Raw genomic sequence first — 14628 nt, 5'->3', positions numbered from 1 at the left:
CAGAGAGAATATGACATGAATTGTAGATGTGGCTTTTAGGAATTAGTTTAATGTAATTTGTCAAGGTCCACAGTCACTAGGGCACTCCTTTTTATCACTGTATGGTAACCTTCATTTTTACAACAGATACTTTTCTCAAAACCTGCTGAATCGTCGCTTTAAAGGTAAATTCATGTCCAGAATGAGTAGTACCAGTGATCTAACCTGGCACAGAAAAATGACACCCAATCACCAAACTACTTAGCTGTAGTTTCTGTAATAAAGTGTCTGAAATATGAACTCAGCATACAGAAAGTTAGCTAACATGCAACTTGTGTCTTGTACGTGCATAAAAAGATAAACTTTTGATCTTGAATATTTCTTTTTTGTAGGTGACGCATTATTACCTATGAACTGAAAGGAGATTAGATGTAACCAAATGACGTGAATGGAGAATTTAGTGCTCAGAAAATCTATTTTCAGACTACATTTATAGTCTTAGAACTCAGCTTCTTGAAGGGTTTTTTTATCATTTTGAGTGGTTTATTTCTTTTTTAAAATTTATTTCTTTTAGAAGGGGAAGTAAGGATCTTAAAGTGCTTTCGACTTCTGTATCGTTTGCTCTCTTTTTGGAGAGTGCTTTCAATATTTAATAATCTCAAAAAAAATCCTTTAAAAATACGATAGTCACATTTAAACACAATACTTCTACATATAATCACTCTTAGGTCCAGAAACGAAAGAAAAAAAACCCCAACTGTATTAAATATTTGAAGCCCCCTTGAAAAGAAGAGCCTCCAAAATGGGACTCCAACCACACCATCCTCAATCCTGCTGGTTCTCCTGAGACAGCTTGAGGATCAAGTACTCTGTGTGGCCACACAAGCTTTTCTTTCACAGTTTTTGCTGTTAGCAATGCTAGCAGTGGCTAGTCACTTTGAAGAGGATAAATGCAACACTGTCTCAGCTGTGGAGATCTGTGAGTAATTGATTTTTCAGTTCACTGGCCAAACCAAAAAATAGGGACAATTAAGGGGAGGAAAACCCCACCATTGTGTCAGCTGAAATTCTCCTTTCACCTAAAACATCACCCTATATCTCCTACTTAGATACTTAACTGTTTTTATTATTTAAATATTGGCAAAATTCAAACATCCAGATCCAAACAACTCAAAGTGACTCATTACAAAAATATTTTCTTCCCTTCCTTTTTTTTTTTTTTTTCCAGATTGGCACAAATCAGTACCCACTGTTTATTTATAGGCAGCATTTTTCAGCACATACTCTGTTCACCTGGAAAGTTTGAATCAACTCTGGTCATTTGCTGCTATTCAAAGTATTATTTTTTCTAGAGAAAATATTTGTTCTCTAGTTCCTGCAAAGTGAGCTAGTTTAGAAAAATAATTCTTTTTATTATTATTATTAGTTTTAGAAGCCTGCAGCTATGCATCATGCAGTGTTTTTTAAAGTCTTTTCTTTCACACATACTAGAATTTTGAAACACATAAGACCATATATCCCAATAATTTTGATTGGAAAATGTACTTCTCTAGGTGTACAGAGGAGTAAATCTCTCTTTTCATTATGTAGAAACCTTTGAAACTACGATTATGATGCTGGACTGGGAAAATGCAGAGACAAATTTGCATGTGTAGCCTCATACCCATAATCTCCTGCCATTATTTCCTTTACTTTGCTCAAGCAAGGTTTCTGCTCCCCTTTTGCTACCTTTTCCCCTCCTGTTCCTTTATCATCTGCATTACAGGAAGGTGGGCCCACCTTGGAGACAATGACTGTTCTGACTGAATGGGACTGAGGTGCTCAGCATTGTGCAGATCTCACTCACCTCAGGCCTCGAGGGTAATTAATGTCAGAGCCCCTGTTAACCCCACAAAGTATCACCTCTTTTGCCCCATATCTAAAATATGCCATGAACCCCAGGTAACAATCTACTGAAAAAAATACTGGTGTGTTTTGTTTTGGACTTTTACATAATTGCTACTGAAAAACCATGACCTGAACTTCAGTACCTAATACCGTCAAGCAAGGAATTTGTCTAACCCACTATGGGCCGCTTCTTATATGGATTTTAAATTGCACAAGGGCAGACACTTAGTTTTTTATTTTAGCAACATGACCTACCTAATTGAGCTCTTCAGAATCCTTTGGGCTTTTATTGCAGTTGGTCAGACAAATTTGGATTTTTTTTTTCCCTGTTGGAAACTGTTGGATCACTGAAAATTACATGATCTAAAATGAATGTTCCACTTTCTGTAAAGTTCTGTCTGTTTCTAGTATAAGGAAACAACTAGAAATTGTCCAATTTGGTTAACAAGCTTATTGCCAGCTGCCCATACCAAGTATCAACCATGCCAACTATCAGAACCAGAAAGCCCAAGACAGAAAGTCATGGCTTTGAAGAAGACAAACTAGGATACCCATGAACCTCAGCTCTCCTCCCTCTTGAGAATGAAGAAGCTTCTAATTTCTATTTGCCTTACAAAAAAAAAAAAAAAATTAAATATCCATCAGCCTTTACTTTTGTCTCTATGCAATTCCTGTCTTAATTCTCTGGACACTTCTACCTGGCAAGAGATTATCTCAATTTTTCAGCTAGGAAGAAACCAAGGACAGACAGCAAAAGTCTTCTTCTCAAAGCTTACACAGGAATCTGTGGCAGACAAAGGACCTGACCTCTAGGTCCCCAGATTTAGTGCTCTGAGCACTGTAATATCCTCTCCTGGTTGTAGGCTAACAGCAAACTGAACGTGCTTTCGCTTAGACTAGAATGATCTCATAGACAATGTCAAAACTTGCTCTTCCTTGGTGCCATAAATGCTAGAGGGAAGAGGAGTTCACCAATGAGTCTACAGCTGCACTAATGATTCTATTTTCTTTTGGCAAACTACATATCCCCAGCCCTATTTTACAGTTTCTTCCCATACTGCTCATGTTTTGTACTACTTTGTACTTTCTTTGGTAAGAAAGCGAACAAGGAAGTGAAATGCCTGCTTTGCACAGAGTGAGCTAGAAATGTACAGAGACATTTCCACCACCATGTAGTAATGCCAGGACAGAAAAGATGGCTGAGAAGGGACCTCATCAATGTAAATAAGTGTTGTAAGGGAGGGTGTCAATAGGATGAAGCTGGGTTCCTCTCGGTGGCGCCAAGTAACAGGACAAGAGGCGATGGGCAGAAACTGATGCACAAGAAGTTCCAGGTGAACATGAGAAAGAACTTTACTGTGTGGGTGACTGAGCACTGGAACAGATTTTCAGAGGTTATGGAGTCTCCCTCACCAGAGATACTCAAGAACAATCTGGACGCAGTCCTGTGCCTTGTGCTCTAGGATGACCCTGATGAGTAGGGAGATGGGACCAGATGACCCACTGTGTGGCCCTCTACCCTGACTCACTCTGTGTTTCTGTAAAAAAAATATGTTTCCTTTCTATTCTCATCATGATCTTAGCTAGTTATTCCCACATAAAGCAGCTACCCTAGCATGATTTCCAGCCTGCAGCAGAAAGATTTACTTTCAGACTCAAGCTAAGGTGGGAAGCATGGATGTTTTCAGAGGAGCACTACAACCCGATGAAGTTAGAGGAAGGTCACAGTGTCACAAATGTGCATTTCCCCAAAACTGCATGCACAGTGTTTCTCTTCACCTTTCTGCCTAGAGACGTATTTTGTGACACTGTTGAACTGATTGCACCATTATTTACTGACACATCGTGGATGTTTCCTAACCAGTGGGTCAATATATGGTTTGTAGCTTCTATTGGAGACATACTAGATCTTATCAGATCATGTCCAGCAAAAATGTGGTTACAAACTAACTGGATCTAAACACTGAAACACAAGAAAATGCTGAAGGAGATTAAGATGCATCCCAAAGTGTGCTCCCCTGAGGTCACAGTCTCCTGGTAGATCCTAACCACAAAGGCTCAAAAAACCCCCACCATAAATAAATACGCTAAGCAAAAATACAAGCATCAGCCAAGTATTATAAAAATCACATTAATTTTAAAGCTTTATGCTTTTTGACATTTTAAAAAGTCTTTGACCTGGCATATTCTGCAGTTGGATTTTTCTGATGGTTTTATAAAGGTCATGTTTATGGTATAATGAGCACAAATTTCCAAGGCTTATTAATCAGAAAAACACGGTATTGCAAACAGATTTTCAAAGAATTTTTCATTTTTATGAATATATTGAATATGATGAATATATTATCAGCTTAAAAAGTGCCATTTTTCAAAAGCATGCTTGGGGAAGAAATAACTATTAACTTCTGGAGTCTTTACTTGAAATGAAACAAGCGCATGACTGAGAAGAATATGTAACTAATGTCATGAAATGGACACACTCCACTAGTAAACTCTATGAAAATAGTTCTGTGTAGCAATGCATCTTCTCTTCAGCACTAATAATTCCATTTAGCATTAATAATTCACTGGAAATTGGTTTTACATATTTGCAACTGCGTAGTGCAAAGTAAGTGCAACTTAATGACAAGTTACTTCATGTTTCCAGGGTACCACTTCAGTCTTCTGCTAGCTGTCAAATCTCTGTTGCTTTACTGAATAACAGGCTGATCAACTTCAGAAAGTGATGAAGTTAGGAGAAGGATGGCAGAATCCAAGCCAAAAGAGTAAAGTCAAAGCTAGCTCCACAGAGGGAATGCAAGGAAAGGAAGGAGAGAGGTGCATTTAGAAAAAAAGGGGCAGAAAGTCTGCGGTTTTGCAGCTGCACTTGGCTGTTGGGCATGCAGGTAGCACCCAACAATGGACATGAAAACACCTCTGTCAACCTACGCCAGTGTCGCATAGCCTGGACCATGATTTCCTCCTGAATAAACTTCACAGAGCTGCGTACACAGGCCTGCCTATATGTATGTGCATGACAAAAACACGTACTTATTGAAATAAAATCATATTTTTCATTTTTCTTTCCATACATAACAGCATAAATACATCAGAAACTACCACAGTCTCAAAAATTTTTATTCACAAAAATCGCCCCAACACATACGTGTTTAAAATTATTAGGTTTATGATCTTTCGTAGATAGGTAAAAGAATAAGTAGAAAAATTAGAATGGAAACAAAAGCTCAGGATTTGCTAATGGACAGTGACCAGTGCCACAGTAGATAGAATTATGTTTTACAGGACATAAAAAATTTTCAGTCCATGGTGGTTTGAAAGATACTTGCAAAGATAAATTATAGATCATAGCATCATTTTTCCTGTATGTATGCATTTCTAAATTAAAAACACTTCAAGTTATTTGGCTCAGGAACTTTTTCCAACAATGAAATAACTTAATTCCCACTCTGAATGAAATACCCAAAGTTCTTAAAGAAAATTAAACCAAAACAGTAAACACAAATATCTTGCTTTCTCAGGATGTAAAGCCAGAAAAAAAGGCTATTAGATCACATGGCCCAATTGCCTCTAAACCCCAACCCATTACTTTTCATAAGCTTCTACTATACTTTATTGAGATGAAACAAGTTCATTCCTCAGGAGATACGGCTGTTTGTGCAAAAAGCAAGAGCCTGAGGCTCTGTGGCCGAGAGTTTCTGGAAAAGAAGTTGATGCAAAACTGAAGTTCTCCTAGCAGGCAACCTATGCTTTGTATTGAGAAGCAAAGAAAAAGCAGACAGTGCTTGGCAGTTTGCTGTCCCCATAGAGACAGGGGAAGAGAGGGATAAAATATTTAGTTAACTGTTAAGTTTGAACCTTCCTAGGACAGACCTTTATGCCATCTCAAATCACACGTGCACTACATCAGTCATGACTATACCTTGGATTTTTACCAGCCGGTAATTAAAAAAAAAAAAAGTACTGAGGAGAGAAAAATATCTATATCTTCTGCTAAGTACCCCAGTACTTGATGATCAGATTAGAGTCACTCCCCTCAGCATTAAGCAACCGAGATCAGCTTACATCTTACTGGAGGTGTGCCATCAGATGTTTCTCTCTTGCCCCACCTCGGGAAAGTTCAGGTTCAAGTCAAACACTCACACAAGACAAAAGCGTGACCGCTAACAACAGAGCAGCCTTCCAGAGTGAAGAGATGAGGAATTCACCAGGAATTTGCAGATCACTCCTGACTTGCTAGGAACCTTTTTGCTGTCCTGATAAAGTGGTCAGCCATTCTTGATCTCTCTGAAAAAGCTAGGGGTGCAAATTATCAGCAGTTCAGCACTGCAGGACAGAGCTTTGAGTTCACCATGGAACCACAAAAGGAGAGCTGGTGCTGATAGAGCACAAACCCCTGAAGAAAATGCTAAGGGCAAGGAGTTCACATCAAGTTTGGGAGAGTGAAAAGTGGAGGGAAAAGAAAGGGAAGTAAGAAAGACAGCAGAAGGCAAAACACGATTGGAAATAAAAGAATGGGATGTTGGAAATCAGTGGGGGAAATTTGAACCTTGGCCAGAATCAATTAAACTGTTGTCTTCTGAAAATTCTATATCCAGTCACAGATTTAATTTTAATAAAGTTTAAATAGGACATGTTTTAACACACTTAAATAGTAGTAATTGTGTAACTCTATGGTATCTACAAATTACATCTTTGCCAAACATTATTTACTGCAATCACATGCTGCTCTTGTGCAATTCAAATGATTTTACTATTTTTTTCCCTTTCTTAAACAGAAATAAACATGTGTCATATGATATGCTGGAACACAGAACTAGGTGTTAATTCACAGTATATCCTGATGAGTAAACGTTTTTATTTTCATCCAGAAACTGTGCAATTGCGCTTCTACATGCTTAGCTGCAATGAAAGAAAAAAAGAAAGAAAAGAGAAAGCAAAAATTCCAAAAGACTGATTCCACTGCCCAAGCAGGGTACCTTCATTCTCACTAACAGATCCCAGCCACGACCCTTCTGCAACAGGGAAAATATGACAAAACAGACTATATTGAATTCACTTTTATAAACCTTTTTATTCCCTGTCTTAAAGGATCAGTTTGAAACCATGTTTTAATAATTTTTCAATCAGGCTGTGGGTTTGCACATGCCATAACAATTACAAAGTTACTGATAATTAATCTGTTCCTCTGCACTAATTTGGCTGATGCTTTGCTTCAAGACACAATTGCTTACAGATAAGAAGATAAAACAGCAAAAATTCAACTTTTTCTGTGTTGCAAAGGTCTGTCAGAATTTATCCTCTCTTCAGATCTACACTTTAGTGGAAGCTACACTTTCACACATAATGTAGAAACAAATTCTTTTAAAAATTTCAAAAATTTAAAGAAATCAAGGTCTGTATTTTAATCAAAGGTTCATATTGAAGCCTGCTCTGTAAGTCCTCAGCACCTCAGGGAAATGTCCCAGTAGTGGGGCTGTTGACTGACTGGGGAGACTTGCACAATGATACCATTTTGGAGCAGTTTAGATTTGTGTAAATGTGTATTCACTTCACGGAGGAATTTAGCTTGTGTTTCCAGCAGCCCACAAAAATCCCTTGACCTCAGGGCTAGTGCTTTTCTGGGGAAGTGAATACATTCTTTTACAGTGGAGAAGTTCTAACACAATAGCTATTTATAAAAAAGGGACTATGAAAACTTCAATTCTGGCAAGCTTACACCTGATGGAGCTGATTTAGGCAAATGCTCTGAGCGGTGGAATATGTCACAGTTATTAGATTGACTGTCCTTCTCCACACACTTGTGAAAATGCTGGCAGCTCTTTTTTCAAATCTCTACGTAAAATATGCCTATAATTTTAAAAAAAGTTTTTCAAGCAAGTAAAACTATCTCCTGTCATTCTCTATAGGTGGGGGAAAAGCCCTACTGCTTTTGCAGACAAGACGCAAAGGACAAAAGAAATTTTTGTCCCATTTTCCAGAAACACAGGCATGTCAAGCCCAATTTATCTAATCCATGACATGTTGGATGCTCCAGGCTGCATCTACGGAAATAGATAAAGGCTTGTCCTCCACAGATTTAATGAATGGGAATCCCTGCCCCTGGCTAATATAAATCGTTCTTGTTGGTGGATAATTCTATTGATTACAGTCCAGTTACATTTATACAAGTACACACAAGAATTTTCTGTAAAGCAGCACAAACTGTGGGCCAAAAAATGTAAACCTAGTAATATGTACACATTTCTTTAAGCTGTATGAAGTTATGACTTTTCAATTTTTTTCCATATCCTATCCTGATGTTCCTTAAGCATGTTTTACCATCATGTGACATAAAATTATTCCATGAAAAAGCCACATGCGATTGTTCACTCTATTCAGAGCTTTTTCCTCATGCAAAAAGCAAAGAAATTTTTATAGGTTCTGATACATATTTTGCTATAGGGGTTCCTGAGTAGACCACACAGCTTGTAACTGTAAACAGGAGGCTCAGACCAGTATCCTGTGTATCTCGGTTACCATTTCATATGGGCAAAATTCTAAAAGGAAAAAAAACCACAACAAACCAAACAAACAAAAACTCCAGGGGGAAAACCACCCCCCGCAGGGATATGAAAGGTGGCAAGGAGTGGTCTGCATGCCAATGTGCAGATTTCACTGCTGGCTAGGGATACCAAGGCATGGTTGAAGGGACAAATACTATTCATCTGCATTTTTACATAGGCCAGAAACAGCCTGAAACCCTCTCTAAAGACAAAGAAATATGATAAAATCTCAAGTAATTGTACCTTTCATGGACTGCTCTTCAGTCAGCCTGGCTATGTTGTGGTCCAAGCCGCAACATAGCTTGTGTATGTTAAAATTTTATATCCCCTGTTCCAGGAATCAAACACAGAAAATGTTATAAAACATTTAAAAAACATTTTAGAGAGAGCCATGCTTGCTCACACAATGTCACTAGTCAAAATAGTTACTTCTAGTCCTATGTAACTATTAAAATTTCACATTGTGTGTATCAAAAATCAAATTTGGCCTTCACTGCTTTTGCCCTCATTTTGCCCTTATTAATGGTCTATAATTCAGCATTCCTTGAACTAACTCTAAATATATATTGAAACAGGCCTAGTATAAAAGCAACCCACCTCAAACATTTCAGTTTGCTGTAGTCAAAGGCTATTTGCCATCTACCTTCTTCCTAAGGTGTTTGAAAAAATCAAGCCTTGGGCAAAAGACACTAAAACTTATTCCACAGGGAAAAAAAGCCTCAGCTGACATGTTTTATTTTATTTTTAAGGCGTTCTCAGTTGGAGAGGCAAAAATAAAATAAAAGAAGATCAATAACTTTTATTCTGTTGCATTACACAATTATTTCAGAGATACTAAAGGAAATGTGGGGTTTTTAAAAGCATTTCTACCAAGCCTTGTAACCATGATAAAATAGAATACAGCACCAAGAGGAGAAAAATTCCAGTGTGTGCTTTTCTGATAATTCAAGTAGATCAGAAGGATCAGGATCTTGCAGCTTCACAATTTTAAGTCTATCTATTATAATTCCAGGTGTTATTGAGTATGCTGTAAGTATATATCTATATATAGATATATCTATATATAGATATTTGCTCTCATCCTTGTTAAGCCATTGCATTGTTTTGCTTCAATTATATGGAATGAAGACCTAATCAAATTTAACTTTTTTGAATCACAGCATTTGACACATTTCTAATATTTGTATTACTTTTTCAGATTAAAACAGAAAAGTAACACCTAAATTTAGCCAACAGGCTTTTATCTAATTGGATTTTGTGTCAAGTGTTTAAGGTAATTTCTCAGTATGGTTTTATGACTTGAGATGAGCAAGTCACCCCCTCTACAAAAACAAAAACCTTTGAATTTTAATGAATTTGGGTTATTAATGTGATCAGAAAAACCTTACAAAACCTAAGAAGCAAGGAAGACAATGCAAGAGCAAAGAGCCTTAACAGAGCCATGTGTTGACAAGCTAGAGCTCTCCTCCCACTCCACTGCTAAAGAGTGAAGGGAGCCTCACATACTGTAATCATCTTTGCTTTCCATAAGAGGTAATCTCACAATACATTTTACACAAATGAAATTATTTTAAACCATAAAGTGAGCCAACCAATTGTCAGATTGCTATAGAAATTCAAGGATTTGCTAAGTCACAGACAAACTTCAATCCTACAAATACTTTTGCACATGCTCACCTATTCCAATCCCTCAAATCAGTGAAACAACGTCAGAAAAATTAATTATTTTTTAATTCAGAAGTGCATGCAGGAGTGGGTCCATCCCATATTTGGGTGATTCCATCTGGCTAAACATTCAAAACGTTAAATAACAATGAGTTTTAAACAAAGAGATCTGCTATTTTACTAAAAAGGAATTAAAAATTTACCAAGGGTTCTGAATTTGAAGGATTGATCAAAACCCCAAATATACAACTCACATCGCCATATACAAGAGAATTTGCTTGTATAATCCAGAATGTGTCATTGTTTTCTTTAAAAGCAAAACAAACCCACAAAGTACCAAGATACAGAAGAGAAATACATGATGAAACTATAAACAGCAGATGAAAATGAAGATACTCTAAGTACATTGCCAAAGATGCAAGAAGACACCCATCCCTTCTTGCTGACATTATTTAAAAAAATTCAGAATCATTCAGTGACAGGAAAACACTTCCTGTGACAAGAAGATGCTTCCTGTATCTAGAGATGGTGCTAAAAACTCCCATAACCTTACTAAAAGAAGATAGTGTTGAGAAGACAGTCCCTCTATATGATTCCAGTGGCTTAAGGAGAGTTACACTGGGCATTAGTTTGAGCTGAAATACTAAAGGACAATTATTGCAGCACACTGAATCTGCTTAATTAGAGGTATCAATTCAAGTAATGAGGCAATTTTGCATGCAAGCCTCCAAGAAACCTGAAACCAAACACAGCTTGCTTGTATAAGGGTTGCATTCCAGAGCTTAAGCTCAAGCCAACTTTACAGATCTGGAGTTGCAACTAAACATAAATCACCTGATTCACAGCAGAATGTTTTGTGCAGAATGTGTTAACCTGAAAGGCTGAGGCAATTTCAGCAGTGTTGGCCAAACCATGAGAAAATTCAAGATCTGCACAATCTTCTTCAGCCATAAAGTGCTGATGCTGGCACAGTTCTGCTGTCCACATATCTGCATTAGGCCGGGCCCTTACAGCTTCTGCTCCCCTAAAGTTGAACACATGGCATCTGTAGCTCCACAAATCTGCTGCCTTTCTTTCTGCTTTACAGAAAGACTTGATTTATCATCTAAGAAAAGACTCCCCAAACCTGTATTTCTGGCTATTCTGTTTCACTTGGACTTCGGCAGTATACACGGTAATTTTGTCTAAATATAGATAAAATTTAAATGGGGAGTGATAGGATTTCTTTATTACACTCTTCAGACAGCTAAATTATATTTAAAGTACATTGACAAAACGTAGAGCACAGACAGCTGTTTCATGTTGCTATGTAGTTCTGTTGCTACCACATGGCAAAAAATTTTACATTTTATTTCTCACTTAACTGACCATTTAAGTTCACAGAAGGCATTAAATGACCCAGGTGCTCAGCTACATGAGTATGTACAGTTCCAAAAGTTGTGAAAGTAAAATAAATCTCTGTGTCCAAGGTCAAGCACCAACTGTATTAACAGAACTCTTATGAAGTTCTAGAGGTTGCCTGTAGCCTTGGGATTGCAGCAGGGATAAAAAAATCAAACAATGCAGAGTTCATCTTTAGGTTGCTACACTGGGCACTTTTCAACATATTTTTGTAGAGCAATGCCAAGACCATGCCTGGTCATGCTAATAAATTGGTAAAGTCAAACTACTAAGACTGGTGGAACCCCAAGAACACCAAAACAAGACTAAAAAAATCCCGTGTAATTCAGTGTCTGACAGCCTAAAGTAAATAGACCACTTGCTGAGAATTTGGTTCCCACAAATTGGATACATTTCTTGTATTCATAAGACCCTTCAGTGTTTCCCTAAAACTTCCTCGGCAGATGTATGCAAGTTGGTTTTAGGCCAAATAAAAAAAGAAAAGAAAAAAAAATGCAACTAGAAAGCCCCTTGTGTTAGGTTTACTACCTCACATGATTTCAGGATTTTTCAGGATTCTTTCTGCTCACTGAAAGCCAGGAAAAGTTGACATGAGCTACTTCTTAGAGCTGTCACACACTGAAAAACCCATGTAAAAAGTAAATGCCTATACACACCCAAGGGGACTAGAAACTCTTTAAATTTTTTTAATGGAAATCTATTTTTGAGAATGTTTGCCTAATTTTGTGGTCTTGCTCCAACAGCATGGGCAATGGCCTCTTATTGGACGTGATTTAGTACAAGATTTTCTCTCTTTACCCCTAAAATGCACTATAAATTTCAAATGTGCTATATATTATAGTAGTATAATGTTATTTGGCCTTTTCACATTCAAAGGTCAAACCAACTTTTTTAATTACAAATTACAGTTTTCTTGTCACTAGAAACTATTACCCATATACAATTTTAATACATGTCCATTCAGTAGCTCTAGACACACAACTGCAAATGTCAAAATCCTGCAGACTAGAAATGAACTTCTCCCACATGCAGCTTTTTCTGGCTGAGCTACAAACCCACAGAAATGATAGCTTGATATGATTTGTGGTCAGAAACTTCAACAGAGCTGTATGAGATGATGCTCTAAGAAAAATGTTAAGCCTCCTCTGCTGGTGAGGGGGTGGGGGTGAGGGAGGTAGGGAAGATAAGAAACCCCAGGCTTTTCTTATTGCTGCTTTTCTGCTTAACTAATGCTCTTTGTTAACTGAAGGAGAATCACCAGAAACTACTAAACTATTCAATGAATTATCTTGATTTTTTTTAATGACAATGCCAGTAATGTGCCTTAATGAGGCAAACAAAGAGTTCAACAAGGCATTGGAGTGCTGGCCCCAGGAAAGTAAATAAAACTAAAATGAAAAGAGGACATTTGTGAATTAGGAGTTACTCTACAAACTTGTACATAACCAGGAAAGCTTGCAAGCCACCATCCTGCACACATAGATTAATTCCTTGCAAATGTAAGCCTAAGAGGGAACTGGTTTAGGCCTAGGAGTGTGTAGAACTAAACAGTTCAGCTGACTCAAGAATGTCATGTTATCCTTATGGGCACAGATGACTTGGTAACAGAAATTAATAAGAACAATAATGACTATGTGTGTTTGCAGTAGAAAGTTGCATATGTTAAGCTTATAGAAAAGAGGTTTGTGGTTTTAAAACACTTCCTGAAAAGAAAAAAAAAAAAGAAAAAAAAAGGGTAATTTTCATTGCCTGTTGATTCCTGAGCCTTTCTATGGAAACCATCAAAGCTGAGGTAGAGAAGGGAATGATGGAGTCTAGCCCCACAGGTATTCAGAGCTCCTCTAGCATGGTGAGACCTGCAGCACTGCGTTCCTTCCTGCAGATGCATCTTCCCATAGGTGAGACTCCCCACACAAGGCCAATACAATTGAAATTATCCAATCACCCAAGCTCATATTTCCGTCACATTCATTGCCCCTTCCCACAAAGACACAGGGAACAGCTGTTTAAAGAGGATCTGCACCCAAACAGCTGAATTCTTCACCGCCCCCAGATCATGCTGCCTCTCCCCCAGGCCCACTGCCCAACTGGCTGCCAGAGTTTGACTACACTGCTCATAATCAGTTTTAAGTTTTTAAAGAGCATTTAACTCGCATTTAAAATGACTGGAGACATTAAACACAACTGTCACAAATTATTTGGCAGTTACCTTAATTAGAATAGGTCTAGTTTAATATTCCAGCACAGCTGAAACTCTTACTTTTCTGGGGGCCATGGAAGTTTCCCAGGATGTTAGGTCCAGTAAATGAAATTGAGTTCGAGCAAATCTGTTAGCACAGTCCAACACTTTCCACAGTTCATTACAAATAATAATTACTTTCTGAAACATCCTCCTTCTCCAGGAACAGATCTAAGTAAAAACAGTATCAGTGAGGAAAGCTCAATTTTTTCTGAAAGACCTTTGAACTTACAAGAGAGCTTTTTTTGATGCCTGCTAGCAGTTGCCATACTTACACTATACCAACAGTTTTCAAAAGCTGCCCAACTTCTTTCAGACAAACCATCAATATTACCTTAACTAATTTACTACCACAATCAGCTCCCAACATTATTTACTAGAATAGAATATGGCTACAGAGACAGAAAAACTTGCAAAATTGGAAATCTGCCCATCAAAGACACCTCACAAAGATTTTTTAAAAATTAACTTATTCATTATGGTAAATATTCTCTGACAGCATTAACCATCTATTGCTGTGAGCATCTAGAAAGGGCTAACAATTTATAATTACCATTATTTCTTCTTATCATTGTGACTTGGAAGATATTAGCTCAGCTGGAGTCTCTCAAACAGATATTTGATATAAAATATTCATAATTTATTTGACTATATACTGAGGTCAGATGGCAATATTTCTGTTTGCAGATGAATCTAAAGTGAGCTTTGTATTGCTGAAAATGTGCTGGCATAGCTTTTACCATAAAAACCCTCCCATAATAAATTACAATAAAGTATCATGCAATTTTTATCTTTGTAAATGTTCCAGTGAAGAAATGTTCCTACTAGAAATGCACAAAAAACTTATACAAATCACATAAACATTGTTAGAAAAAACTGAGGGATATTTTAAGAGTATTAATTGTTAATGTTTTT

General features: G+C 37.3%; 1 protein-coding gene across 1 annotated transcript in view; it reads right to left on the bottom strand.

The window, feature by feature from the left end:
- Positions 1–14628, bottom strand: part of ZNF385D (zinc finger protein 385D) — a gene marked incomplete at its 5' end in the record, with an annotated part of 408829 nt that overhangs the window by 135560 nt on the left and 258641 nt on the right. The window lies entirely within an intron of this gene.

This window comes from Fringilla coelebs (assembly GCF_963513975.1).
Source record: "Fringilla coelebs genome assembly, chromosome: 1".
NCBI classification, from domain to species: Eukaryota; Metazoa; Chordata; class Aves; order Passeriformes; family Fringillidae; genus Fringilla; species Fringilla coelebs.
The sequence above is the reverse complement of the archived record's forward strand: the minus strand, read 5'-3'. Positions and strand labels throughout refer to the sequence as shown.